General features: G+C 45.8%; 1 protein-coding gene, 1 long non-coding RNA gene and 1 other non-coding gene across 12 annotated transcripts in view; 1 reads left to right on the top strand and 2 right to left on the bottom strand.

Moving 5' to 3' along the window:
• LOC109284038 (uncharacterized) overlaps positions 1-17,948 on the bottom strand; it is a 56,103-nt gene extending 38,155 nt beyond the window's left edge. The window contains exons 1-2 of one of the 5 annotated variants that reach the window (XR_009460885.1): positions 17,621-17,948; positions 11,751-11,840 (exon numbers count right to left, since the gene is read on the bottom strand). This is a non-coding gene — a long non-coding RNA (uncharacterized LOC109284038). The remainder of the gene's footprint in view (positions 1-11,750; positions 11,841-17,620) is intronic. The other 4 variants (XR_009460882.1, XR_009460883.1, XR_009460886.1 and 1 more) reach the window with 4 other exon arrangements.
• On the bottom strand, positions 11,932-12,000 carry LOC132249702 (small nucleolar RNA SNORD123). Its single transcript, XR_009461268.1, has one exon. It is a non-coding gene; the product is annotated as a small nucleolar RNA SNORD123 (small nucleolar RNA).
• Positions 17,949-18,419: 471 nt separating the features above from the next.
• The window catches only part of SEMA5A (semaphorin 5A), a 629,987-nt gene continuing 620,687 nt past the window's right edge, over positions 18,420-27,719 (top strand). For 5 of the 6 annotated variants that reach the window (XM_059724459.1, XM_059724460.1, XM_059724455.1 and 2 more), the window contains exon 1: positions 18,420-18,517. The gene's annotated coding sequence lies outside the window, so the exon portion shown is untranslated. The remainder of the gene's footprint in view (positions 18,518-27,719) is intronic. The other variant, XM_059724458.1, reaches the window with a different exon arrangement.

The raw sequence follows: 27,719 nt of genomic DNA, 5'->3' as shown, positions 1-27,719 counted from the left end.
TATAACAAGCAATGCCTAGTATCATCAAATCCAGCTGTATTCAATGCTGAGCGATTTCTGTAACATAACGGATTACACTTTCCACAGAATTTAGTCAGCTGTATTTTCATTTATAACCATACTCCAAAAAATCACTAAAACTTGTTGATTTCTCTAATACTTTAATTTCAGTTACAAGGGATGCAGGTGATAGAGATGCTGGGGGGGGGGAGAAATAAAGTGGAGAGAAAGGGCATGGCATGTGCTTGTCAGGTAATACATTTCTGGGAAACAGAATGTATACTTAATGACTTTTTAATTAGACCTGGTTAGACAGTCCATTCTTAAATCCTGGATGTTCTAACCATTTGAGAACCTCATCTGTCTTCATAGTATCAGAGATCCTTTGAAATTTTTTTTTCAAATTACATCTGAGGTGATACGTTTTAACAGTGTTCCAAGAAATTATAATGTGTTCCTGCCTGTTGCATATAAACACTATTTTTATTTTATTCATATTACAGTAGCACCTAGTAGGTGGAATAGCATTTGAGCCTTTGTTTCATTAGTTTCTGCTTAAAGAAGTATATATGGGCTGCTTAACCAGTGATTAACTGGGAGCGTCTACATGTGCTATTACTGCACATGAATAAACTCTGGATCTTATTGCTTTGGAGTTTTTTGCTCCTGTGTGCATTGTTTGAATGGGCACCCAGGAACAATTAGCTCTGGAGCTTATATTCCTGCATAGCTTATGGAGCTGGGTCATGAGCCCTGGCTGGCAGGGGGCCCTGGGGGTCAGCCTGCTAGATTGGGACTGCTCCCCCTGGCTCAACATGCTGTGGAGGGCCTAACTGGTGTATAAAGGAGCTTCAGTACGGGGCTAGCAGGCAGGCATCCCCCACACTGAAGCAACCTTGTGCCCCAGCCAGCCCCTCCAGTGTCTACATGTGTGCTGCTGTGGAGTTGTTTACTGCACAGCAGGACAGTACTTGCTTTTACAAGTACTATCCTGCCGCGGAGTAAATTAGTTTACTCCAGCCTAAAAGGGGTGCATGTGTAGATGCCAAGACATTTACTGTGCAGCTATTTAATCAAATGCACAGTAAATGTATTGTGTAGACACACCCACTGGGTGCATCTACATATGCAATTAATGCAGCTGAATTTCCTGTGCAGAAAATTCAGGCTCATTAAAGCACTCCCTGGTGCACATCAACATGTGCACCCCTGCTGGGAGTAAATTGAGCCTGACAGGAACAACCCAATCCAGGTTTGCTCCTATCCTGCTCTGCCCCCCTGCAGCAGCCAGGGAGAGCTCCAGGTTCCCCTTGGTGCCAGCCCCGGTAGCTGGCAGGGGGCACAGGGGCCAGTCCTGATCTCCACCAGGTGGGGAGAGCTGTGCCGGCCTCAGGGGCAGCTGTCTTCCTCGCCACGTGGGGATCAGGTTCCTGTCCCAGTCCCCATGTGGCAGAGAGACAGCTGTCCTTGCAGCTGGTACAGGTCTCCTAGCCACATGGGGATTGGGAATGTCTCAATCTCATGTGGTGGGGAGACAGCTGCACCTGCAGCTGGCACAGTTTCCCCCACATCAGGGCTTAGCCAGGCAGCAGCAGGCCTCCTGCTGCCTGGGCTGACCAGGGGCAAATTCCTCCCAGTCAGTGTCTACACGTGCACTATGGAGCATTAACCAATCTGCCATTTATCTAGTACTTGTGTGTGTTGGCACTAGCAAACAGCGCATTAGACTAATTTAATGTATAGTAAATCCTGTACGTGTATAGATGGTGATGCTTTATTGCACATTAGATTAGTCTTAAACAGGTGCAAGTTCACACTATATCCATTTAAAAATTAAAGTCTACTTAAAGAAGACACTACATACGAGTGTGAGTGTGAGCTTTGTTACTACTATGACAACTGCTGATAATACATGACATGAACTACATAGGGAAGTTGTGGCATCCTCTTCATTGGAGAGGTCCAAGAAAGAGCTGGATGAGCATCTCTCTGGGAAGGTTAGGGATAATGCATCCTACATCTATGTAGGAGGTTGAAGTATATGACTGTGACAGGGCACTGGGTTGCTTCTGTTCCTTTAAGAGGACAAGCAGCCTGCAAGGGGCTTGCAGGTGGCAAAGGGGGCTGATTAAGGACTCACCTGACTGGAAGGGGACTGGGCTTGAGCCATATGAGCCCAATGCCTGAGTCAGTCAGGCAGTCCAGCCCAGAGAGCCTTGAAGGTAGGAGCTCCTGGCAGTAGAACAGCAAAGATCCTGAACAGAGTGAAACTGGGTAAGAAACTGCTGACCTGGGAACAGGGGAAGTTACCTAGAACAGAGAGGGGCTTTTGATACAGGCAAGTGGCCTTATTTTGTGTTTAATCTAGAGAAAGTTGGGGGTGCCTGCCAGAGGGTTGAGATGCTTTGTATTTAGGTTGCCCTCGAGGTTTAGCTTTGAGCCCTACTGAGGGTGGCTCAAGGCATACTTAGAGGACTAATAGCCCAGGAGCTGCCTGGGGAGACACCAAGGGTCTAGGAGCTCAGGGAGGAGCTGTCTGGGGAGGCACTGAAGGTCCAAGAGCTCAGGAAGGAGTTGCCTGGGGAGATGATGAGGGTCCAGGGGCCCAGGAGGGGCCACAGGTCCAGGGGGATATTGCTGGGACCTGCAGTTAAGGAGGCTGGAGCCTAGAAGCCAGGTCTGGCAGCATAGGCCTGTGCTAAAAGGGTCCAGCGAGAGCAAGAGGGGAGGAGGCCAACAAGGCTGAGACCCCCTACAATAGAGTATGATGGTACAATAACACCTGTGAGGCTTGGGGCATTGTGTAGGAGCAGAACAGAGCCACACAATTAGTCCTTAAGGCTACAGATTACTTGCAGAGGCATGGTCAGCCTGAGATGGCTTATTGAGCCTGAGGGCTTAGTTGAGACTAGTGGGATCCAGGGGAACCCTGCTGCAGATTTAGCAGGACGGGTTTGTTTTAAGGCCCGTGGGCAGCCTCCCTTATTCAGCCTTTAACAAGATCAGGGTGTGGTGGGTGAGCAATGGAGGGAGGGCAATATCAGGGTCAGAGCTGGGCAGGAGTTGCATGGACACCACGGGGCATCACAGCTGCCCCTGGGGCTTGGACCTGCCACAATGACCCTTAAGGTCCATTTCACCCCTTCAGACTATGATTCAATGAATACTAATAATATCCACCTCTTAAACAATGACTTTTATCAGTAAGAGCTTGAATGCCGGACAAAGGAGGTTCGTATAATTATTCCTATTTTACAAGATGGCTTACAAGACAACAGTTAATGAACTGTCCTGAGCAGATCAGTTATTTTTAAAATGCCTTGTCTAAAATGCTGTGAGTGAATGAAGTGTTAATGAAAATGACGGGCCAAGACTACAGACTTTAGGTAAGCACGCTGCAGACAATTTCTAGCATGTTCCCTCACATTGCTCTGCATCTCGGGCAACCTCGAGAGCTGTATGAGGGTGTAGACACATGACATGACTGCTCAGGAATAACTTACTCCAGAACAGGGAGTGGACACACAACAAGCTTTGCCAGACTGGCTGTTTATTACAGAACTTGGCCAGTGGATATCAAAGGAAACCATTTGCATTGAGGAAACAAATACCTAGGATGGAAGAGACTAGGGGAGTAGGCACACAGCCAGTAGACTTGTGGAAATAACACTGTGTATTATTATCCTTTACTTCCTGAGGGGCAGCTCTTCAGTGTGTGTATCTACACATGCCATTAAGACAATGTGATAAACTTCCACGGGGCAGCTGCCATGTAGGTGCCAGGCAGGGGGGGTGAGGGGGTAGGGGGGGTGATCCCTGCTGTCCCCTACTGCCCCGCGCTGTGTGTGTGTGTGTGTGGGGGGGGGGCGCTCTGCCACAAGCCCCCAGAGGCCCTGATTGCTGCTGCTACAGCTGGTGAGTGTGGGGCTTCTTTTTGGTTTTTTTTCTAAGTGCCAGGAGGCTGGGGCCAGGCGAAGGATAGGGCCGAGCAGGGTAGCCATGGGGCTTCTCCTGCAGCTCCCCCCACCGAGGGAAAGGCAGGCACAGCCAGAGGAGCCATGGGAGAATCTGCAGATGCCAGACTGTACCTGCTTCTCCCCGGCCAATCCAAATCTCTGAATCGGAGCCGAAGCAGTGTCAAAACTCCAGAATAGATTCAGCCAAATCGAAATGGAACAGTGATCCGAAACACCGAAACAAATAGCTGTCCCTCTGAAATGGCTGAATCCAAAACCAAAACAAAACATAGCAATTTCGCACGGCCCTACTGACTGGGGCATGAAGGTACTAAAGTGCAGGGCTCGGCAGCAGGCAGCCACTGCACTTTAGCCACCCTTCTGCCCCACCCAGTCCCTGTCACTGTTTACATGTGCATTTCAGCACAGGTAATTACTCCACCATGGGATAGTACTGTCCTGTCAGTATTATTCTTCAATGGAGTTAATTAACTTACTGTGCCCTAATACCAGCACATGTGCTGACAGTAACACATTACTACAGATCTAATTAGTCAACTTGCAGTAAAGTGCATGTGTAGATGCACCTAGAGTGGAATAAATTACAATGCACAGCTCTGTACTAATGTATGCCTGCTCTAGTTTTATTACAGAATACTCAATTTACTCCATAGTAAATGTGCCCACATCCTTAAATATCTGTTGTGAAATCCTGGCCCCATGGTAGTCAATGGGAGTTTCCCTGTCAACTTCAGTGGGGTGTAGATTTCACACTTTCTCTGAATACAAGTAATTCAGATATGTCAGAGAAATAAAAACTTTTCTAATGCTTCTTGAAATCAGTGGAAGCTTTGCTACTGATTTAAATATTTCAAAATGAAGAAATCTTGAGGTGTATAGAAGGGAAATTGCCCTAACCAGTACTTTGTGTCAAAGAAGAAAAGTTCTTTTGGAATTTGGAGTGCACTGGTCTCTTTGATAATCTGTGTATGTACATTTTCGACTACAACTCCATCTGCCTGCTGATTTGGGGAGTGTTAGCCTGAACACTGTGAATAAAAATTTTGGAAGTTACAGTGCACTTATTTGCTCAGCTGCTATGAAATAAAACTAAACTGCCACCAGTGTTTTGTCAATTCATATAAAAGGTTAGCTGCAATAATGTACTAAAGTGGACAGTACAAACAGAAGTGTCCTCATCTAGTTTGCACTCTCTTCTACCTCAGATAATTATAGGATCCTAGCAAGGCCGAGCTGGAAGAGACCTCAGGAAGCTCTAGTCTAACTCCCTGCTCAAGGCAGGATAATCCCTGTCTAAATCATCCCAGACAGGCATTTGTCCAACCTATTCTTAAAAAAAAAACTTTGTCAACAGCTCTCTTACACAACTACCAGGTACAATGCCCAAAACATTAAAACACCCTAACTTGTCTTATGTAAATCAGGGGGATGAGGGCACGGTCAATGTCTTGCCACTGTAAGGACAGGAAATAGTTCTTAAAATACACTCAAGAGATCCAGTCACTATGCTGAACTTCACTTGTATGTCAAAAACCTGGCAGAGGTATGAGGAAGAAAGGAGTCTAGCAATCCCAGGCTTCAGGGATTTCACTGGTCACAATTCTGCCCACTTCTGGAGCTGACAAGTCATAGTTGCATTGTCATACCATATATCTGTGTCTTTGCGTAGGAACATAACTTAGGCTTTTCAGTACTGTACTTTGGGAACATCTTTTGAGCATGCTCTAATGGCTGTGTTGACTCCTTTCTAGGAGTTGATATGTGTGAGTGGATGAGAAGGACCTGCCTTTATAGCCCTGCTCACCTGGAAGGTCTCCCCTTCCACTCAGATAATGACTCTGAAGGCCTGGGGACCCAGCTGGACCAGCTCCTCCCCACACCTCCCTGCTTTGGGCTGCCTGCCAATGTCTATGCTTGAGGCTATCTTGGAGCACAGCTGTTGTTTAGGTACCCAAGTAGATCACTTGACCTCTGAACTGGAACTCCTCAGCTCATACACACTCTTCAACTCTGTAAGGATAGGCCTAAATATTAGGGCTGTGCGAAATTTTGCTGGCTGTTTCGATTCAACATTACTTCGACTCATTTCGAGCTTGAAACAGTGAAATGGAATTGAAATGAAGGGTTTCAAAAGAGCCTTGAAACAAAACGAGGCTAGTCAAAACGTTTCAAAAGTTTTGAAATGTTTCGAGTTTCAAAGCAGCTAGCAGCAAGGTGGTGAGAGACAGGGGAGAACCAGGGCTGCACTCACTTCCCACAGCAGCTGAGAGTGCAGCCCTGGCTCTCCCTGTCTTCCCTGCAGGCTGCGGGAAGCCGATAACAGTGCAGGGGAAGGGAACTGTCTCCCCAGTGCTGCGATTGGGCTGGGGGTGGGAAGTCTGATCTAGTGAGAAATCGAAACAGCCTCATGGTTTCAACAAAGCAAAATGTAACAGCTGTTTCAAATCAAAATGAAATGCGAGACAGAACACGGTTTGGTCGAAACTCAAGACAAGTGCCATTTTGCACAGCCCTACTAAATATGAGTGTAGTCATGTAAGTTTAGCTCCCATATATGAAAAAGTTGGGTGAGGGATATTCTTCTTTATCCCTGCACCATTTTAATCTGAAAAAAATGAAATGGGCTGAAGCATCTGCTCGCACAGCAAATAAATGGCTAGAACAAATCTTTGCTTTGTGCTGCTCTCATCGGAGAAAGCAAATGTCAGTCACTGACCCAAAAAAGCTTGCTCCATACATCTAAGAAAATGAATTTAGTACAGAAAAAGTCAATGCTAGCATTAAAAAATAAGGTTTTCATTTGTATATTATGGTCTTTTTTGTGTTTTAAGATTCTTATTCTAACCACTTTAATGAAATTATAAGGACCTCTATAGATAACAAGCATTGCAAACTGGTGCTAGTGATCTCCATCTAGCTTAGGAGCACAGCCTGAGTGCTCAATAGGTGGAACAGAACTCAGCCTTTAATCTACAGAAAACCTTTTTCTTTTTTAGGTTTGCTCCTTATTTCGTTGTTTCATTGAATTTTTGCATGGTAGGTTCATCCATGCAGTAGGCTTAATCTGAAGGCCATTGCTAATGTTTCTCCTTCTCTACCTTCTTTTTACTGTCTGCAAAAGGAGGATATTAGTATTTACCTACGTTGCAGGGCAACTGGGACTGCTTTTTTCACGTGTACCTGCTCAGGAGATAGCCAGAAATGTTTCCTAAGGCAACTCTAACTATCAGAATCCATGCTATTGTCACTTGGAGAATAGGTTTGCACAATGTATTCTACAAGGCACATACCTAAAATTCACTCAGGAATCAAAGGCAGTGCACAATGTAACAGAGTTTGTGCTAAGTGCTATGAGTGCAAGACATAAGCACTTAATAAAATTAGAGGAAAATAGGACTAGAAGGGATCTCAGGAGGTTTAGTCCAGCTACCCAAGACAGGATCATCCCTAAGCCATCTAACTGCGATTTGCACTGATGGCTTTTTAGTGTTCTAAAAGCATTTGAACTTTGGGTTTCTAAATTACTTGGTACCAATGTACATGAGACTTGTATTCCTTTATGACGAGTATCTCTGCAGCTGCAATCACTGGAGTGTGTATCTCTGATTAGTGGAGTGTGTGAGTGGGAATCTGCAGGAAGATTTTTCTCCTTGACTTTAAAATTCTTTCCCTCTTTTACTGAAAACAGTCCTGTATTTTTACTTTTAGGGCATGCTGGATAGCCTTTCTGTTTTCAAGGAAGTTTAGGGAGCTAAGCAGTTTGTTTTGATGTTAAGGTACAGACATTATGTTGTTTATGTTGATCTGCTGTCTTTATTGTTGAGAATCCGGGTGGGTTTGGTTTTTTGGGGTTTTTTTTTTTTTTTTGCTTCTTTAGGAACAACTATGGATGGTCATAGAATTAGTAAACTTCTTTTGATCAACAGGAAATATTAGTAGAACAAGGAACATAGTATAACCCCTAAAGCTATTGTGTTACTTTTCTTCTATAGAGCTTCTGCCTAGAATTTTCTTGACCCCATTCTGTCCACAGCTGCCAAATTTTGTGCTACTCCATATGTGACATTGTATGCAAGCTATTTAATTAGCTCATTTGCATTTCTGCTTCAATATACTGATGAACTTCAACTTTTTAAAAAATTGTGTAGATTTAGTGCTGGTGAAAGGCATCAAGCTTAATTGCCAAGGTGAAAAGTCTTCTGTGTATTTGTGACACATCATCAGGGTAAGTTTAGTGCACATCCTGTCCTGTCAGCATGTCTCCAGCATGATCTTAGGTGGGGATTTCCTTAACAGAGCGTGGTTTTCAACCTTTTTTCATGTGTGCACCCCTAAACAATTCTAAATGGAGGTGTGGACCCCCTTGGAAACTTTGATTGGAGGTGTAGACCCCTTTTGAATTGTAAGTGTGGATATTCACATACTTTTGATTGATCATAATAATCTTTTGTGGACCTGTTAAACATAGTCTGTGGATCCCCAGGGATCCACGAACCACAGGTTGAAAACCACTGTTATAGTCTCTGTGGCTTTGTTCTCAGTTGCTTTGCAGTGATCACAAGTTCAAAGTATGGTGGCAAGTATGGGATGGGGAAGCTCACACAAGACTTATTAAATCAAAGCTACTGTTAATCTTGACTGAGCTGGCCTACTTAAGCAGACAAGCCTATTTAACCAATATGCCCTCAAACATATTCTCATGCCACACCTTGAAGAATGAAGCTTGCTTCCTGGAAAAACAAGTTTCCAGAATCAAATTCTTGACTTTCTAAACCTTATACAGATAGGATGTCCTTCTTTGGACACACAGACACAATCTCTATCCAGCTAAAACTCTACAATCAAGTTCCATACCATATTTTTTAGGGAACAGTTTTTATTATCCAAAATATACACCATAAATATACCACAATAGAAAATAAATATTAATGCAATATCCAGATTCTTTCTGAATATAGTATTTTGGAATCTGAAATCATTTCAACAATTATTGTACTTCAAAATTCCTCAAACTAATAAAGAGACATAAATACATACCCTCCCATATATGTATATGTACATACATATGTATGTTATTATATGTGTGTGCATATACAAACATGGCCCTGGGTATGACTGTAAACTGTATATGACTGGAGGGTTTGGTGCCATCGTGGCAGAGCTACCTGTGGCAGAGTAGCTCCTATAAAATACCACAATATTCCAACCTGCAGAGTATGGGGTGCCTCAAAACCCTAGGTCCCCCTGCCTTGTGGGTACTCCTTGGGGGGAGAAAGGCTAAGGAACATCACCCTGACAAATGCATCCCCGCTTTAGGCATTCGACAGTCAGCAGCAATTCTTCTTAGCAGAAGCTACAACTATTATGGCACTGGACATCTGGACTTGGTCTGGCCTTTGGATTCTGTCTCCATGATCTAAAGAGGGTATGGTAGGTTTAGGCAGTCTCCAGTCCTCCATACTTTGCCTAGGCATGTGTGTCAAAGGTCTTGGTGCGACGGTTGCAGGACTCTGTACAAGTGGATGCATCAGGCACCTGACTAGACCTCTTCCACATACACCATGATCCAGAGGATTGATAGTTGCCTATACATCTATTCCTGACTGAGTGCTTCTCAGTGGTTAGAGCATCATTGATAGACAAGATAGCTTCACTCACATTTGCTGTACTTATTCTCTTATGTTACAGATCTAGGTTCTCTCAATTACCTTGTTTACAAGGGGGTATTGATACAGGGAATGCCACCTGCCTGCCATATGGGGGTGGAGAGAATAGGGTTTATGAAATACTATGCAGTAATTAGAGGAGTAGACATTTACAGCAGAGAAGGTGAAAACAGAATCTAGAGTCTCCTGTATTGTAGCCCAGGGCCCCTTGAGTTGTCAAAGCATTTTTGGTATGGGGAAAATGTTTTTGGGTGTTTAACTTTGTATCTTAGACATGGGCAGGAAGGATGGGACTGCTAGATTCATGCATGTCTTATAAGATGTAAAATAGTTGCAGGTTTGGCTTCGTGTTACAGCTGGACAGGGTACCTATTCTTACACTGCTAGTGCTCTGTGTTATAGATTGTGCTTTTAGTGACTAAGTAAGAAATCTGAGATTGGGTTTGATATGTTTTAATTGCCTAACTCCAAAGCTATACACAGTTAAAACTCTTTGGCCATCCACAGCTTGACATGATTCTATTCACACAACAGAAAATAAACTGGAAAATGTAAGGCATAAATATATGTACAATCCTAAGACTGATAAATTCAGGTTTGAGGATTAATATTTAGCTCTTACACATCAGAAAGTTGAGCAAAGTGCGGCAAGGACCTGAGAAAATAATGATTGAAAGGGAAAGAACATAATTTCACCCTGCCATTGTTAGACTGTCTGGTCAGAAAAGGAAGACCCAGTAGGTGAAAAGAAGCAATTCTGACATGCCTCTTAAACACTGAAAGTCCTCACCCATCCATTGAGAAGTCATAGATTCAAAGAAAATTAGGGTTGGAAAGGACCTCAGGAGGTCATCTAGTCAACACCCCCTGCTCAAAGCAGGATCGTCCCCAACTATATCGCCCCAGCGAGGGCTTTGTCTAGCCAGGGCTTGAAAACCTCCATGGATGGAGATTCCACAACCTCTCTGGGTAACCTGTTTCAGTGCCTTACTACCCTCCTGGTGAGAGTTCTTCCTGACCTCTAACCTAAACTTCCCTTGCTGCAACTTTAGACCTTTGCTCCTTGTTCTGTCATTGGCCACCACTGGAAACAGCCTAGCTCCATCCTCTTTCGAACCCCACTTCAGGTAGTTGACGGTTGCTATTGAATCCCCTGTCAGTCTTCTCTTCTTCAGATTAAATAAGCTCAGTTCCCTCAGTTTATCCTCAGAAGTCATGTGTCCCAGCCCCCTAATTATTTCATTGTCCTCTTCTGGAGTCTCTCCAATTTCTCTACATCCTTTCTGTAGGGAGCGTGGAGGGAGGGCAAAACTGAACCCTGTATTCCAGTTGTGGCCTCACCAGTACCAAATAGAGAAGAATTGCTTCCCTTAATCTGATGGCAACTCTCCTACTTGTCCTTTGTCTCCTTTTCTTCAATGGGCCAGTTTGTATACTGTCTTACTTCATGTGAGTGAGGTCTCAGCTACATGAACAATGAGCTACTGCATGGTAGCATCTCATGTAGATGTATCCAGTGTCCCATATTTCAAAATGGCTGTGGGAGCACTTTAAAGCTTGTTCAATGAGCTTTAGTTAAAGCACCTCAATGCCATTTTGAAATGCGGGACATTGAATATGTAGGATGGTGCAGCATGCTAGAGCACTCTAATTAAAATACTCTAGCAGACTGGATTAACCAAGTCTGCTCCAATGCCTTCTAATCGCAATGTGTCAGAGCATGTGTGTAGGTACCCTTAGTGTTTTGGAAATTCACATCCTATGTTACTGTGTGGTTAGATCTCCATGTAGACAAGACCTGAGCCAGAGTCAACTTAAACAGCTCTATACACACAGCCTAAGGATGAAAGAATCTAGTCTGAAATAAGTAGACTTTTTTTTCTGAATAGGAAAGTTTGGCAGTTCTGTGAGATGGAAAGGGGGAGTGCAGGGGCATATAAGGTGGATAAAGTACATGCAAACCCTCTTATTTTTAAATTCAAAAAACTAATTTAGATTTCAGTGTAATAAGAACTTGTCTCCGGTCTGTGACTTTTCATAATTTCCACTCAATCTTCTCCATTATGTAAGATCACAGTTATTAACATTTCGTCTTATTGCCACTCACAGAAGTTCAGGAACTGGGTTTCCTCAAGGCGTTCTTCATTCTCTCCCCAACTTTTCTCTTTATCTTTAAGATGTCAGTTAAGGCAAGTGGCTGAAAAGAAAGAGAGAGAAACACACACACAAAAATAGTTTGATTGAAGAGATTGGTTCCAAAATATTTCTTTTTACCTAGAGGATGTGAAGGTGAATCAGGAAATGGATGGCTTTTTCAGATCACATGAATCAGTATCCCAAGATTCATCATTTTCACCCAGTGTTTAAAATTTTTTAGTAGCTTAAAGTAAGATATATGATGTTAATGTTTATACAAAAAACCTATTAACTATCTTAGCTGCCATAGATGTTTGAAGATGAAAAATAAGATGTAGTTATTAAAATGAACTCCCAGGACATATTAATATTGATTTTGTGCAGTTGTGTTGAAAATACCACTTCAATGCAGTGTGTCGGGATTGACAAAGATTGCATTCTATCTTTTTTTTATAAAGAGCCTGATTTTGTAAACACCCCAAGGTGCCAAATACATTGATTCAACTCTTTTGATTTATGAACAGTAAGTAAAACCTATGAGAGTGGCTAGCTCACAGAAGTCAAGTAATGCAGAATTATATTTTGTCTCTCTGTTCACAAACTCTAAGTATTATAGGTGTCAGCGGGTGTGATTTTTAGATGTGATGCATAATATGAGACAACAACTAGAATTTTTGTGATTTTTAAGAAAAAATAGTAACACTTTCCTTGCCTATTAGGGCTCTATATAGTCCATAGCTGTTGGCTCACTGATAAAGGTGCGTATCTGTTAAACTATTTAGACACTACTGCATTGCTACTTCAATGGTATGCTTTCTTTTTGAAAACATCTACATATTCTTAGGCTTGCCACTCAAGACTGTTTCCTGGGGAAAAGTTGCATATATTTTCGCATTTGGCAACCACAGAAATCTCTTGTCATTTTCCCCAGACTCAGTGGGAGAGGAAGGAAAAAGGACACCCAATAACCACCACCAAAAGTGATGGAGACATGATAAATAAGACAGTAATCTTTTGGTTTGCCCACAAAGACTGCAGCTGCAAGGTTGGAATAATCCAGGGGTGGGCAAAATAAGGCCCGTGGGCCAGATCCAGCCAATGAGGCCATTTTATCTGGCACGCGGGGCCCCTAAAATTTTTTTTAAAGTAATATTTCTCCGTCTTTGGTTCCTGTCAAACATGACAGGAACCAGGAGCAGTAGGACCCAGGGGAAGCCTGGTGGGCTTCTGCAACAGCAGGGCCCACCTGGCCCTGCCCCCACAGCTGGAAGCACCAGCAGGGGCTTCTGGCTTGGGACCATGTGGCTGCCCTGGCTGGAGCCTCAGATGGGGTGGGGGGGGGGGGGGAAGGCAGGGAAGGAGCTGGTGCGGAGCATGGGGAAAAGCAGCCCCTTGCCCACCCCGTGGCCAGTGCTCCCTGCTGCAGCCACTCGTAGCCCACGGGGCTGTTTTGAGCAGGCACAGGCCATGCAGGCTGCAAGCAGCTGCAACGCGGGGTGCTGGCCACAGGGCAGGGGAGGGGCTGCTTCCCCCACACCCAGCACCAGCTTGTAACTGGCTCCCGCTGCCAGCCTGAACCCTGCGTTGGCTCCAGGCTCATCTGTTGGGGCTGTGCATGGCAGCAGCAGCTGCAGTGCCCCCGCCTGCTGTGTTGGGCAGTGTTGGCTGCTGCTACCTGCCTGGAGCTCGCATGCTGGGCAGCCCAGAGGTGGTAGTGCTGGGCTGCCTGGCGTGGCAGGTGGGGGGGGCCACAGCAGCTGCTGCCACGTGCAGCCCTGATGGATGAGCCTGGAGCCGGTGCGGAGCCCAGGTTGGCTGTGTGGTCGGGTTACAAGCTGGTGCTGAGCATGGGGGGGAAAAGCAGCCCCTCGCCTGCCCCATGCCCAGTGCCCCATGCTGCAGCTGCTTGCAGCCCACGTGGGGCTGCCTGTGGCTGCTCAAAACAAAATGAGGGCAGGGAGTACATGGCAGGATGCCCTGCTGCCCCTGCCCCCCAGCCCAGGCTCTGTAGCTGTCAGCAGCTACCCAGAACCTGGGCCAGCTGCAAACATCTGCTGCCTCTCCGCCCTGGCCCCTACCTGTGCCTGCTTGGGACAGCCCCGTGTGGGCTGCAAGTGGTTGCAGCAGGGAGCGCTGGCCACAGGGCAGGGGAGGGGCCACTTTTCCCTGCACTCAGCACCAGCTTGTTCCCTGCCACAAAGCAAGGGGTCGGAGCTGTGCTCTGCGCCCTGCCTCTACTGCGGGGCTGGGGAGCACTGGGAGTGAGTGGGTGCACAGGGCCCACATCAGTGTCCCAGGGCCAGCACTGGCGGGGCCCAGAGCAGTGTGGCAGGAGCACGGTGTCCCAGCCAGCAGGGGCTCTATGGAGCCGGGCCAGCTCCCCTATCTCCCTGCTGGTGCAGCCCAACCTGGCTCCACAGACCCCTGTCAGCCTGCACCCCGCTCTGGGCCCCACCGGCGCTGGCCCTGAGACATTGGTCCCAAGATGGTGACCAGGGGGCTGGGCACCTGTCAAGGGGTGGGGCTACTCATGCAACCTTTGACAGCTTGCCAAAACTGGGTAAGCAGCCCTCCGCCCAAAATAATTGCCCACCCCTGGAATAATCTCTTTTGCTCACTAGCATATTAGGGTCCTGGACATCTCCGCCTCACCCAGATATGACCCCAAATGAAGGGCAGATTGAAACTACCATACTGCACAGACTTGTGTGTGCATACACAGCTCTTTAGAATGGGCCCTAGAGAAGAAGGATAGTGCAAGGAGCTCATTTTCACAAGCCCTACTGTAAAATGCTCCCTGAAAGGCTAGGATACTTCCCTCTCTGTCTAGCTTTGTGCAGTAGAGCTGGCTGAAAAATGTAAACCACTTATCATGATGTTTTCAAAGCTGTTGCACACATTTTTATCAAAACCCCATTCTATAAATTGACTGAAAAATGGGTTTGGGTAGGGGGTGGGAGGATCTGGAATCTGGCTTCCTATTAAGTTAGCCAGCAGCCCTATGCTTCTCCCTAGCTTTCCTCCCAGTCCTGATGTGCCTTAGTTGGGGGGGGGGGGAGGGCAATGTATTAACCCCCTGCCCTCCCTAAGCACCGCTCTGATCCCCTTCCTCTGATTGATCTGCTGCTCTGCTCCCTGCCCTATCTGCTGATATGATACCTGCCCCTATCTGCTACATGCCACAAAGGGAGGCTGCCCAGACCACTTGTGCAGATGTGTCGCAGGTTGGCCACCCTTGCCTTAGTGCTTTCACATGCTGCCATTTTTTTACATGAGAAGTTTTCTTCTGTTGGATGCAGGAATCAGTAATTAGCAGCACGGAGGGGAGTGTAATGTCAGGAAATAGGACCAAGGATGGAGACTAGGGAAAAGCAGGTGAAGCTGATCTGGCCCAGAAGGATTTCTACTTGTGCAGAATCAGCTGGAAGCTCCCTTTTTCTTCCTAGGCTGGTACTCCCTAGCACTCTTATCAAATCTCTGGAAAAAAAATCATTATTTATATTCCAGTAGCAAATACAGGCAATCTAACAGAAAAGTTGTGTCTTTGAGGATCATTTGGTCCAATGGAACCATGTTGGTAGGGATTTGCTCAATGCTGAAATTAGATGTAGGCACTAGGGGTGCCTATACAGGAGTTTGGAGGCTGCTCTGACATGCTATAATTTACAGTGTGTTGGAGCAGACAAATTAATCAGAGGCACTGATACACAAGACACAGAGGCTGGCTGGAGTGCAGGAATTGCAACACTCCAGCAAAGTCAATTAAGTGCATCTGCTGGAGTGTTGTAATTCCTGCACTCCAGCCAGCCTCCGTGTCTTGTGTATCAGTGCCCCTGCGCTTCAAAATGGTGGTGGGGGCGCTTTATCTAAAAGTAATTCAACAAGCTTTAGAGAAAGTGTCCCTGCTGCCATTTGGAAGTGGAGGGATGCTGATACATGAGACACTCTGGGAACTTTAATTAGAGCGGCTCAGACAGCTGCTGTAATTAAAGCACCCTCCCCGCCCCACATTCCCAGACCACATTGACTTAAAATTTTGCAGCTTTCTATCAAAGCAGTTCTCTCATGGCCACATTTACACAGCCTTTTTTAATGGATTCTTGTCTTGTGGGCTTCTCAGAGCAAAATAAAATGAAAAATAATTGGTCACTGATATTATTACTGCTCTTCTGTGGGATTATATTGGCCCTTTAGCAGAGGGACAGGAAACGTGACATAAAACTCTTATGGATTATTTAGAGAACGTGTGATTTCAGCGGAACTGTTGTGAATGTCTTATTATGATATGCCTATTATGGATCATTGACACAATAAAATGTAACAGCTGTGAAAGTCACTCTTTATCATTTCATTATGTATTTACCGATTCTTTAATAGCTGTGCTGCAATGGAGCTGTTAAACTGTATTCTACTTGATGGTCAGTCTGATCCAGGCACCTAATGTAATGTAAAGCTGGGTACTAAAAACCAGATAGCATTTTTTTTTATTGGTGGTAGCTCTTGCATGTACAGTAGCTGCTTTTCAAAGTTAAAATACTTGCTACTTTGTTTTTAAAGAATTAGAAAAGAAACCATCTGTAGTTTAGAAATTAAAAAAACAACTGTCATAAAATGCAGGATTTGCAGAAGGCACTAGGATTTAGGGTCTACATACAGCAACAACTTTAGAGCAGTCCAAACAAGTTATAAAACTTTATACTTGAAGACTAACATATAGCTGCTTGAGTGTTTCCACGACAAGTTTAAAGTTTGTTGGATTAAATTTTTATAGCACAATGTATAATTCTGCGAGATGAGGGATTAAGGACAGGCTACGCTGTCTAACACAGGCAGATGCCTCTGTAGACCAACCTGAGTGTTATAATGAAAGGAAATGAATCCTGTACTCGGAGGGTTGCGTGTATGTAACCGAAAGTGTAGCGTGGCCCTCCATGGCTTTTAAACTTTATGTGGTTTGTCAGGCTAGTAAACAGTTAGGGAATAGGCTCTAGGTTTGGGCCGTTTCCTTGCTAATAAGGGTGATGAACTTTCCTGATCACTGACATTTCCCTCTGAATAAATTCCTTAAAACAATGTGGTGTCCCAACTTTTGGGGTTTTGGGAGGTGGGGGCAGGGGGGAACTTAGATACCCACCATTTTGCAATGTAAGTAGCTTTGGATACTTAAGTATTCAATCTGTAGGACTCTGTTGGAATTGATTTCATGTCTTTCCCCTATCCCCCCCACTTTAAAAAAAAAAAAAAAGAGTGAAACTTTTGGTAACACTTTCTCCTGTGAAACCCAGGCAGGAGGGGTTTGTCCTGCCATTTACAAAGATGCAAATGCTTCTGAAAAGACCAGAGCCAGCTCTGATGGGCTTGTGTGCAAAGTGAATGTAAGTCGCAGCCAACTGAATAAACCACAACCAAAAGAAAATATGAATAAACCCAAATAAAGCAAAAACATCCAAATGTGAACATAACGGCCTTGAGCACGAATAAAAGGAAACGCAAAATAAAGCGTGGGTAAAAAGGAAGCGAATGTGAAATATGTGGATGAAAAGAAATGAAAATAAAATAAAATTCATTAGACTAAAAGTGAAGCAGGGAAGGGGAGGAAGGCGGTAGAGCAGCCTCCTTAGCCCCCATGAAACAGGGGGAGGAGGCCGAGGACAGCGGGTGCTGGAGGCAACAGGCTGAGTCCGGTTGCTGCCCCAGAGCAGGGAAGCGCCGGGCTCGTGCTGCGCGGCGGGGAGGGCCCGGGGGCCCACGGGTGTCTCCCCCCGCCCAGCCCAGCCCAGCCCACTAAAAGAGGGAGCCCGAGAGGCGAGGGAGGCTGGTGCCGGGCGCGGGCGCACGTACCTGGCGGGGTGGGAGAAGGCGGCCCGAGGGGAGCGAGTGCCACGTCTCCCGGCCCCGCGCGCTCCACGGGCCCTTTATAGGCGCCCAGGCGGAGGCTGCCAGAGGAGACGCCGAGGGCGCAGCTCGGGAGGCGGGAGCGGGGCCGCTGCCTGGGGCTTCGCCGCTCGCGCTTCTCGCCCCGCCCGCCCGCCTGCTGCCGGCATCGCCGCGGTGCCCCCCGCCGACCTGCTGCAGCGGAGCCCGGCCAGGTGCGGGGTGCAGCGGAATGGCACTGCCCTGCCCCCGGCGCTACCTCGGCCTGGGGGCGCTGCCAGGAGCGGGGGGAGAAGCCGCAGGGGCGGGTATGGAGCCGGGGGGGGCACCAGTTGCACCCGCGCCCTGCTCTGCCCCGGCTCCTGCTGCCGCTGTGTGTGCGTGTGTATACATACGTGTGCGTGCGTGTGTACATACGTGCGTGTGTGCATGTGTATGCGTGTCTATATGTGTGTACGTATGGATAAGCGCCTGTGCGCGCGTAGAGGTATATATATGCATACGTGTGTCCATCTAGATACACACGTGCACTAGTTGCATACGTACGCGTGTGTGCACACGTGCCCTTGTGTGCATGTGTGTGTGTATACCCATGTGCACACACGTCTCTGTATCCATCGCGATGTGTATTTATGCACGTGTGCGCGGGGGTGGCCGGCCGGCGGGGGGCGGCGCGGCGGGCCGGGGGCGGGCCGTGCTGGCCCAGTCGCCGCGGTGCGAAACTTGGTGCGAGTGCGGGAGGAGGAGCGCGCACACCGGGCTGGGGCGCGGGGCGGCGGCTGCTCTGCGCGGCGCGGCGAGGACGGAGCGGCCGGGGGGGATGCCGGCGGCCGGGGCGCACCTGCGGGGCGGCGGGGAGCGCAGGTAAGCGGGCGGCCGCGGGGGATGAGGAGTCTGCGGGGCTCCGCGATGCCCCGGCCCGCCGCTGACGCTGCCGCCTCTACCTGCCGGGCTGCCCGGCTCGGGCTCGGGCTCGGGCTCGGGCTCGGGCTGCAGCGCCGCGCTGCCGGCAGGGGGAGCTGGGAGCGAGGGCTCGGGCGCCCCGGCCGCTCGGGAGAGGCTGCAGCGGGGGCTTGTGTGGAGGCAGAGCCTTCCCCCGGGCGCCCCCAGCCAGGGACCCCCGGTGCATTCCCAGCCTCCCGCCCTGCCCGGCGCCCCCAGGCCTGCCCCTGTGGAGCCCAAGTTTCAGGCAAACTTTTCCCCGCTCTAGGAAGAGGGGAGCTCGGGGTTCTGGGGTGTCCTGGGCTGTCTGGGAAGTGCCCCAGGGTCCCAGGCAGGAGCCATCAGCTTGTCTTCCTTGCCCTGGATCGCTGACCTGATGCCTGGGGTATGGCTTCTCCTACTAGCCCCCGGGCCAAGCATGCTGCTCCTGGCACTTGCCTCTTAATAATCCATAGGGCATTTGTCATTAAAAACAACAACAACAAAAACCCCAGGGTGTAATAGCTGGCTGAGTAAGCCTCACTCTTAAAAGTGAAGAGGTCCCATCAAAAGGAAAGCTGGAGGTAAGAGACATTCCCAAAGACCCCAAGGCAGTTGTCCCTGGGAAGATTACAACTGGAATTGAAGCTCTTTTTATTGTCAGAGCCTGCTATTATTATAATTAAAGCAGCAGGTTTCTTGCTTTTTTACAGCAACGAACACCAAACGCTCCTGGGCTGAGTCCTTGCAGGGTAAACTATAGTTGAAGCGGAAAAGAGAAAAAACAAACAAACAAACCCCAAACCATTTATCCTAGCTCTGTAAAACCTGGTTTATAATGCAAGTGGGGCTTCAAGTTTAACCCTAGCAGCTTTGGCATCCTCCAGTCAAGCAAAATTCCTGCTCAGTTCTGCGAGAGGTTTGACTGAGCCAAGATTGCAAAATTTGGCAATGTGTGTCTTAAGCTTTTGTTAACGGGGTGGTCTGAAGTCCGGTGAGGTCAAAGGGAAGAGGGCTGCTGGCTTTAGTGGATTTTGGCTAAGGTTCAGAGGGGCAGCCCTGAGAAAAAGACGTAGATGCCTGAAATCTTCCTAGTTTTGGGTGCTTGGATATTAAATTATTATCCAGAAAACCTTTGCTTAGAAACCACCTAACCCTGGTGGCATGTAAATACACCAGGCAGCTCCCTTCTTGATGGGAAGTTCTGTAGGCTTTGGAAGTTTTGCTTTAGCATGTGCATGGGAATGCCATGACTTGTGCAGTTGGGTACCCCTTTAATGCTCAGACCCCTTTTAGATCCAGAACCTAGGAGTAGCAAGGGCCTCTCCAAGGATGCCAAATCTGGAAGAGGTACTTGAACTGACAGTGTTCAGCACTCGTGGCAGATCAGAACCAGGGACTGACTCGCTCCCTCCAGCTGAGTGCCCAGACTACTATGCTACTGTCAAGCACCCTCTTACTTACTCTTCTTCTGGCCCCAAGAATCTCAAACTCCTTGCTGCAAGCAATTCAGCTTCAAGAAGACGGGTGCTGAGCACCTAATATGGGGGTTGGGGCAGTCTCCTGGGAGGTGGGAGATGTGGGTCTGAATCCCCTCAGGCTGTGGAGGACCTGGTACCAAAGTCTTCTATGTCCTGGGTGAGTGCCTTAACCACTAGGCTAGTAGAAAGCAGGGGTAACTAACTCATCACCACCACCTGCTCTTCCAGAAAAGTGTTTTAAAAAGAATGAGGCAGACAAAGTTCTTTGGGTGAATCTGATATCTTTATTAGATCAACTTAAATAGTTGGAAAAATTTTTCTTAGCAGCTTTTGGACTTAAAAACCAGAACAAGACATTTTCAGTTCTTTCTAAGAATACTCATAGGTATTTTCATTTGAGGACAGGGTTCCAGGCTTTGCATGCTAAGTGGCATCTCCCTTGCTTGGTACCCAAGTGTCAGAGAGGGGCAAGGTGTTCATAAACAACCTTGTGCCTAGTGTTCCCTGTTGGCTAGCTCCAGGCAGCTTCCTGCTTAACTTATGGGTGCCTCCTGAGGCAATAACCTTTCCTTACACATTGCATAGGGAGCCAAGGGGCTTCACTGTGAGGTGTTATTAATTCCATTCTAGTCCCAGATGCCTAAGATTTAGGTACTGCAGTGCCCAAGTTGTAGGTACCTCTTTCGGATCTAGCCTGCATGCTTGGTTTAATGACATTCATGGTTTTGACAGATTTCTGTGTTCCGGAGGGGTAGATCGCACCTAATCTTTAGCCTGGTGGTTGGGGTAGATAATGATCATCTGATTTTATTACTTATTAAAGGTACCATCTCATTTGTTCATTTTAATAGTGAACAGCTGTGAGAAGTCCCAGAGAGAGGGGAGACTTCAGCTGAATAGGACTGAGTTTGCAGTTCTATCCTAGAGGTAGTTTGGGAAAAAAAAAAAAAAAGTGTAAACACCTTCCACTAAGTTGTTTTTTTTCATCAGGGTATTTTAACAATAGTGCTTTGGAGGAGCTGGACGTGTTAACTTTGACAGTCTACACCAGGCTCTAAATCTTTACGCAGTGTCAGTTTCTTAAGATATGGGCAAGTAGCAAGGTTGTTTACATACCTTGCTGTGGCAATGTCAAGTTCCTTGTGATTAATTTTCAGTGATATGGCCTAATTTACACCTAAAGTGTACTGTGAATATTCAGATAACAGATTCATTAGACTGAAACAATATCTAGTAATCAATAAACACAGCGTGAGCAAGCATTTCAGAGTATAAACAATATATACTTCATTTTTAAGAGGGGTTATAGCATAGGGGCTATAAAAATGATACATCTTGATATTTCAGAAGAAAAATGGCCAAAAATAGTTGCCATAGTTACTGAGACAAATTGGTAGAATTACTGTCATAATTAAAAGGAGTTGACACTGGAAGTTCTTATGATCTGGAAAATATTTGTAGGGATGTATAATTGGTGTTCCCGTCAGGGCTGAATTTCACATTACTATGTAATTTGACTTATTTTACATTTCTATTTTGTCCCCATTGTGTATGCATGCATTTCCTTGTGAAGACGGTTGTAAGCAATAATATGCACATCTTTTATCTTTTCTCATTTGTTTCTGGAAACTATAAATACCTTTTAAAAAATGCATATTTTACTAGCCATATCTGACATATTTCCAATGGACCCCTCTGTGACATGCATCTTGTATCAAGTCCTCGTGGTAGGCTAGTTTTAAATTCTAGCCTGCAGGATTGCATAAATGACCTGCGAAAGACAGGTGGCAGTCTGCTATTTCTTATTCCTCTGGAAACTTTGTGAATCTCAGAGACTGAACTGGTTTGTGCAGGTAAATGTGGGTCTGATGGCAAAAGTAAGACAGAACCTTCTAAGGAAAATACTTAACTTGCTTAGTAAATGCATCCTGTTGTTTCTTTAGGGAATTTGTCATGGAGAAGTTAACTGCGCTCAATATTTGGCAGGAAGATAACTACTGCAAACTTTACTGGAATGCAGGCACTCCATTGCTAGGACTTTGCTAGCAGCCCACTGCCTGGATAGAGCCTGTTTTTTATTTAAATTTTTCAGAATTTGAAGAATTGTATAAATCTTCCTGTTTTCTATTATTAGCTTGCTAATAAGTATTGTCTTGCATCATTGTCTTTTGCATGTATACGAACTGTCAAAACAGCACGAGGATAAAGAACCGAGTACTGTAATGGTGTACATAATTTCATTGTTATAACTAATCTTTGATTATCTGAGGCATTCTAGTGCTAGGAAGTCTCCATTTGCATTCCACAGTGAATTAGAAAGCCAGGGAACTTCAAAGATACTATACCCCCGATGTAGCTGGAAAATATGGAAATGGGATTAACTGTCTACTGGGACAGCACTGAGAACTCTTGCAATTTTTTTTGCTTATAGCCAAAACTCTAATAACAAGTTAAACTATCTTCAGAAGTTAGGAAGGGGAAAAAGGATAAGATTAATCTTCATAAATTTTGCTATAAAATATCAACTGCAGTGCCATTTTCACACTCTCTAAAGGGTGTTTATACATGTGCTGCAGGAGGTGAGGGAGGGGGGAGAGGCGTTTTAATTGGAGTGCCTCCAAGAGTGTGACATGTATCGGCGTCCCCATGCTGAAATGGCAGCGGGTGTGCTTTGACACTAGGTGCAGACTGAAGTGATCATTTTCGACCGACCTGGCCACAGAAGACAGTTTATAGCTGTGACCGAGCACAAATGCAGGACTGGAGACAGCTTCAAAAATGGCTGATTGAGTCAAAATCTGAACCCTCATTGAAGGATGTACCAGATACAGATGTTTCAAAATGTAGCATCTTTTGTAACTGGTGTCTATGGAGATCCCAGCCTGTTGCTGTTTTAAGAACGGGAGGGGGTGGGGGAAAGGGAGCAGAGGGAGTTCAGTCTGGGTTTTTTTTAGCCCCTCTTCCCCCAGAGAGTGGGGCTGGTGTATTGGAGTTCCCCCACAAGGTGGGGGGCACCAAAAATGAGCTCCCTCCACTGCCTTCCCCCACCTCCTATTATGAAAATAGCCTATTTTAATTGTAAAGCCCCAGGAATGGCCTTGAGTAGAATAAAATAGCCTGCTCCCAGCCAGCAGCTAGATTCCCCTCCCCCCTGGAACCAACAGTGAACTTCTGTTTGGTCTGGGTTAATGCTGTAACTCAGAGCACTTTCCAGAAATGGTTCCAAGTTACAGCTGGGAACTGCACTTCTGTCTGCTCCAACACGCTTTAGTTGAAGCGCCCCTGCTGCCATTTTTCAGCATGTGGATGCTGATGCACATGATGCTGGAGTCTGCTGGAGCATGGTAATTACCACGCTCCAGCAGACTTGATTGATCGAATCGGCTCCGATGCATTGTAATTACAATGTGTCAGAGCAGCCTCAATACATGTGTATAGGTGCCCTAAGTGTCTGACTGATTGCTTCCATGTTTACCATTTCAAAAAATCTTTTGTGAAACAGAAGGAAAGAAATCCTTTGCACTTCATTTCCCCACTCCCCTTAATATTTGCCAGCCATGTATACACATAACTTTTAAAGACCTTTAAACTGTTTGACTAATCCTTTCATAGATAGATCTGCTACCACTTGTTACTGGAGTGCCAGCTTTTCATTGTTTGTAGAGTTCTCAAATAGAGGAATAAAATGTAAGTAGAGAATAAGCTTTTTGAAAGGCATTGGTCAAGTGGCTGTGCTTCCTTTGAGTATAATTTCCTGTATTTATAATCCTTGCTATATGTTAATTAGATAACAGCATCCTATTAACTTATTTGTCTTATTTAGAGTATATATACTGTGACCACCAGCCTGTTGTTCCCCTTCTATTTTATTCTACTCAAGGCCATTCCTGGGGCTTTACAATTAAAATTAAACATGTTAAAGTACACTTTAAACTCATCTGTCAGCAAACTTGGTCCTAATATGGTTAGGGCAGCCGGGAGGGACAAGGCCACACCCTAAATGGTGTTTCAAAACCAAACCACAAAAAACAAACTACTTCAAAAACAAATTCTAGTTTAGATGGGGAGTTAGAGGTAAATTTGAACCTGGTCTCTGACTAGAACCAGGTTAAAAATAAATAAATAAATATGCTTATTAGAATTGAGTGTAAGGCCTTAGATAGGGAAGTACAGTTTGGGGAGATGTACTCTTCTAACGCAGGGTACTCAACCCCGAACCTGCTGGCCAGATTAGCTGCCAAACCCAAGTAATCTGGCCTATGGGGCTGTGGCGTGTCCTGTGGACTGTGACCCTGCATGCCAAATTGTGCATGCAGGGTGATGCAGGACCTGATCCTGACATGGGGCTGGGCGGAGGTGGTGTGGAGTTTTGGGGCCCATCTCAGCATGTGGAGCCAGGCCAGGCCCAATCCAGCATGTGCACCAACTTTGCACCAGTCATCTGGCGCCCAGGGCCAGATGATTGAGCACCACTGTTCTAATAAGTTGAAGTGCTATTGTTCTAGCTCACACTGTTGTCTCTGAATCTTGTGTTGCTGGTAAACTTGACCCAGGAAGATGTAGTGTTAAGTGAATGAATATCTAGGCTTTGTGTCTTTATTTTCCAGTTAAAAATCATGCATGTTTAGTGTATACTTTACAAAAGTACTTAAGACTGACCTAACACTGCTTTTATTGAGGTCAATTGTAGATTTTAATGGGAACCGAGTTAGGTCAGTGATGAGTACTTTGGAAAGTCTCAAGCTTGCATGTTATAGATGGGTGACTCATGTAAAATGTCCATGCGTCTCTTGGCTTGGCAAAGTCTGAGTATTCTTGATTTAAGGGAAACATTTCTGAAAGACATTATTTAAATTCAAGTAGATGAAGAAAAATATAATGGATGAAAGTGGTGGTCAGTATTTTGGAGGGTGAAGTCAGGACTGTGCTGTTCTATAGTTAATAACTGCTGGTTTCCTTTGGCAGCATTTCATTTTTGTTTGATAGTTTCTGGGTACCTCAAATCTGAATACGGATCGTTCTCAGAGGATGTTTAGCAGGAATACAGATTATAGTTAGCTCCTTTTACAGGAATGAGATTTAGAGTTCACTGATTCTTTAATGGATTTTAAGAAAAGGACACATTTGGGAACTGATGGTGTTGCACAGGATAATTGTTCTGGGTACTTGTGTTGACTTGCTTGGCAGATATTTTAATTAAACTTTGTTCATGCTGGTGATAAATATGAATGTAAGTCAGCAGACTGGATTTAATAGCAAGATTTTTCTGATTTAAATACCCATCTATTTCCTCTTTTGTGGCCTTTTCACTCAGGGAAAGTTAAATCTTGTATTTTTCTGGAGATAATGAGATACAGCTGTGATGTTAGCATGCTCCTCCACATTTGTGGTACAGAGAGGAGTGAAGTAACTCAGCAAAGCTCTGGATTGGCCAAAAGGCAGTCAGGCTCACAGTAGGCTGTATTCTGCTTTCTGATGCTGTGGCAACTCCTTTGCCTAAGGTCTGTGCAGTAAGAGCTAGGTACCCCTAGAGCTGTGTCTTGGGGAGCAGCCCTTGGGAGAACTATCCTGGTCTGCAGAGGGAGGATTGCAGCTGCCTTTAAAAAGGGGCTGTAGTTTACGTGTCAGGGCCAGAGTCTGGCAGTCAAAGGAAAGCAGGCCAAGAGACCCGCGTAAAGGAGGTAATTCTTTCATAAATGTAGGCAGGTATCCATTGAGTTTTGCCTTTATTTTCCAGAGGATGCCCTAGGGCTCTGGTTCCTCTTTCTTGCTGCGTTTCCTGAGCATGGACCCACACTCTTTTTCCTGCAGGTCAGATGTGCCTTTAACTCTATGAGGACAAAGCTGTGTAATTTGGGCCTCACGCTTGCTCTTTTTTGCTGGTTCTCTCCGGTGGAAGATAACCTATTGCTAAATGTTTAGTTAAAATGGGATATCAAGCTTTGCCATGACTATGTGAAGCTTGGATTTAAATAAAATCAATCTATATTCATTAACGCTATTTATTTGGTAACTGTTATGGTGAGGCTGCAGCTTTTTTATAGTTAAGACTGCAAGTGGCTTCTGCTATATAGATAGGAAGAGAAAAGAGAGCTTTAACTGTATCTTGGAAAATTGATCTTGCAAATTTCCAGAGATACTTAGACAGCTACGGATCAGGCTGTGGACAAGAGTCATCTAATTGTTCTTGAGATACAGGTAATTAAGCACTTACCCTAATTTGATGTTTGGTTTGTGTTGACTCTTTCTTTATCATCCAAACCTCATATTATAGTTGTTGTTTTTTTACAATGACATTAGCAAGACTGTGATTATCCATTACATGCAAGTGTGAGCATGTTGACTCTCATAGTCTATTTATGTCTTGAAACGCACAGGGGCCTTTATATAGCTGACCACTGATAAGACTCTCCCTTTACATAAAGTGCTACAAGTGCTATATCATTTCTTAACTTTTTTTTTAAAAGGACAGCAAAGGTTCTGGCCTGCTACATAGACCTACCATAGTGGTTGGTACTTGGAAATTTGGGAATCCTGTGACCTGACAGAGAGAAGAGATTAAATTGTTCTTTGCAAGAAAATGATTTGATTCACTTATCCCTTTGTTCTGTTCATGAACTAATTCTGATTTCTAAACAAACTGATGTTAATTAGCATTGCTGAAATGTGCATTCAAATTTTACCCAATGGTAGCATGTGAAAGGCTATAACATTGAGTTCCTTCCTTTAGGGAAATGAAAAGAAGTTGCTCCTGGAACTCCATCATATGTTGTAAAAGTTTGTCCATCTTTATACATCTTGCACACCATGTCATTCTGTGTTACCTTTTTCATAGAATCATAGATGTAGGATCGGAGGGGACCTGAGCAGATCATCGAGTCCGACCCCCCTGCCCTGGGCAGGAATGAATACTGGGCGCGTATGACCTGTACTAAGTTAAGCTCATATGACCCCAGCTAGGTAGTTATCAAGCCTCCTTTTAAAGACCCGTAAGGTAGGAGCCAGCACCACTTCCCTTGGAAGCTGGTTCCAGATCCAGCCCCCCTGACTGAAGTAGTACCTCCTGATGTCTAGCGTGAACCTACTCTCAATCATCTTGTGGCCATTATTCCTTGTTACTCCAGGAGGCGCTCGGGGGAACAGGGTCTCTTCCATTCCCCTCTGGTCCCCCCTGGTAAGTATATAGATGGCCACTAGATCCCCTCTCAGCCTTCTCTTGTGGAGGCTGAACAGGTCCAGGTCCCTTAGCCTTTCCTCATAGGGCCTGCCCTGCTGCCCCCTGATCATGCAAGTGACCCTCCTCTGGACCCTCTCGATGCTGGCCTCATCCCTCCTGAAGTGCAGTGCCCAGAACTCCAACTGCGGCCTAACCAGTGTTGCATAGAGGGGGAGGATCACCTCCTTGGACCTGCTCGTGATGCATCTGTGGATACATGACAAGGTGCAGTTAGCCTTACTCACCGCATCCTCACATTGGCAGCCCATGTTCATTTTAGAATTGGTGTCGGGACCAAGGGTCGGTCTAAGGCTACGGCCAGTAGCCCGGACCGTCAGGTGGGTTTTTTCCACAACGGAGTAGAGTTAGGCACAGAAGCGTATTGGTTTTACAAAGAAAGCTTTACTTACACTGCCGATGGTCACAGTGCAGGGAAGAAACTTGCTTG

The sequence above is a fragment of the Alligator mississippiensis genome, chromosome 3 (genome assembly GCF_030867095.1).
Source record: "Alligator mississippiensis isolate rAllMis1 chromosome 3, rAllMis1, whole genome shotgun sequence".
Lineage (NCBI taxonomy): Eukaryota > Metazoa > Chordata > Crocodylia > Alligatoridae > Alligator > Alligator mississippiensis.
The sequence above is the reverse complement of the archived record's forward strand: the minus strand, read 5'-3'. Positions and strand labels throughout refer to the sequence as shown.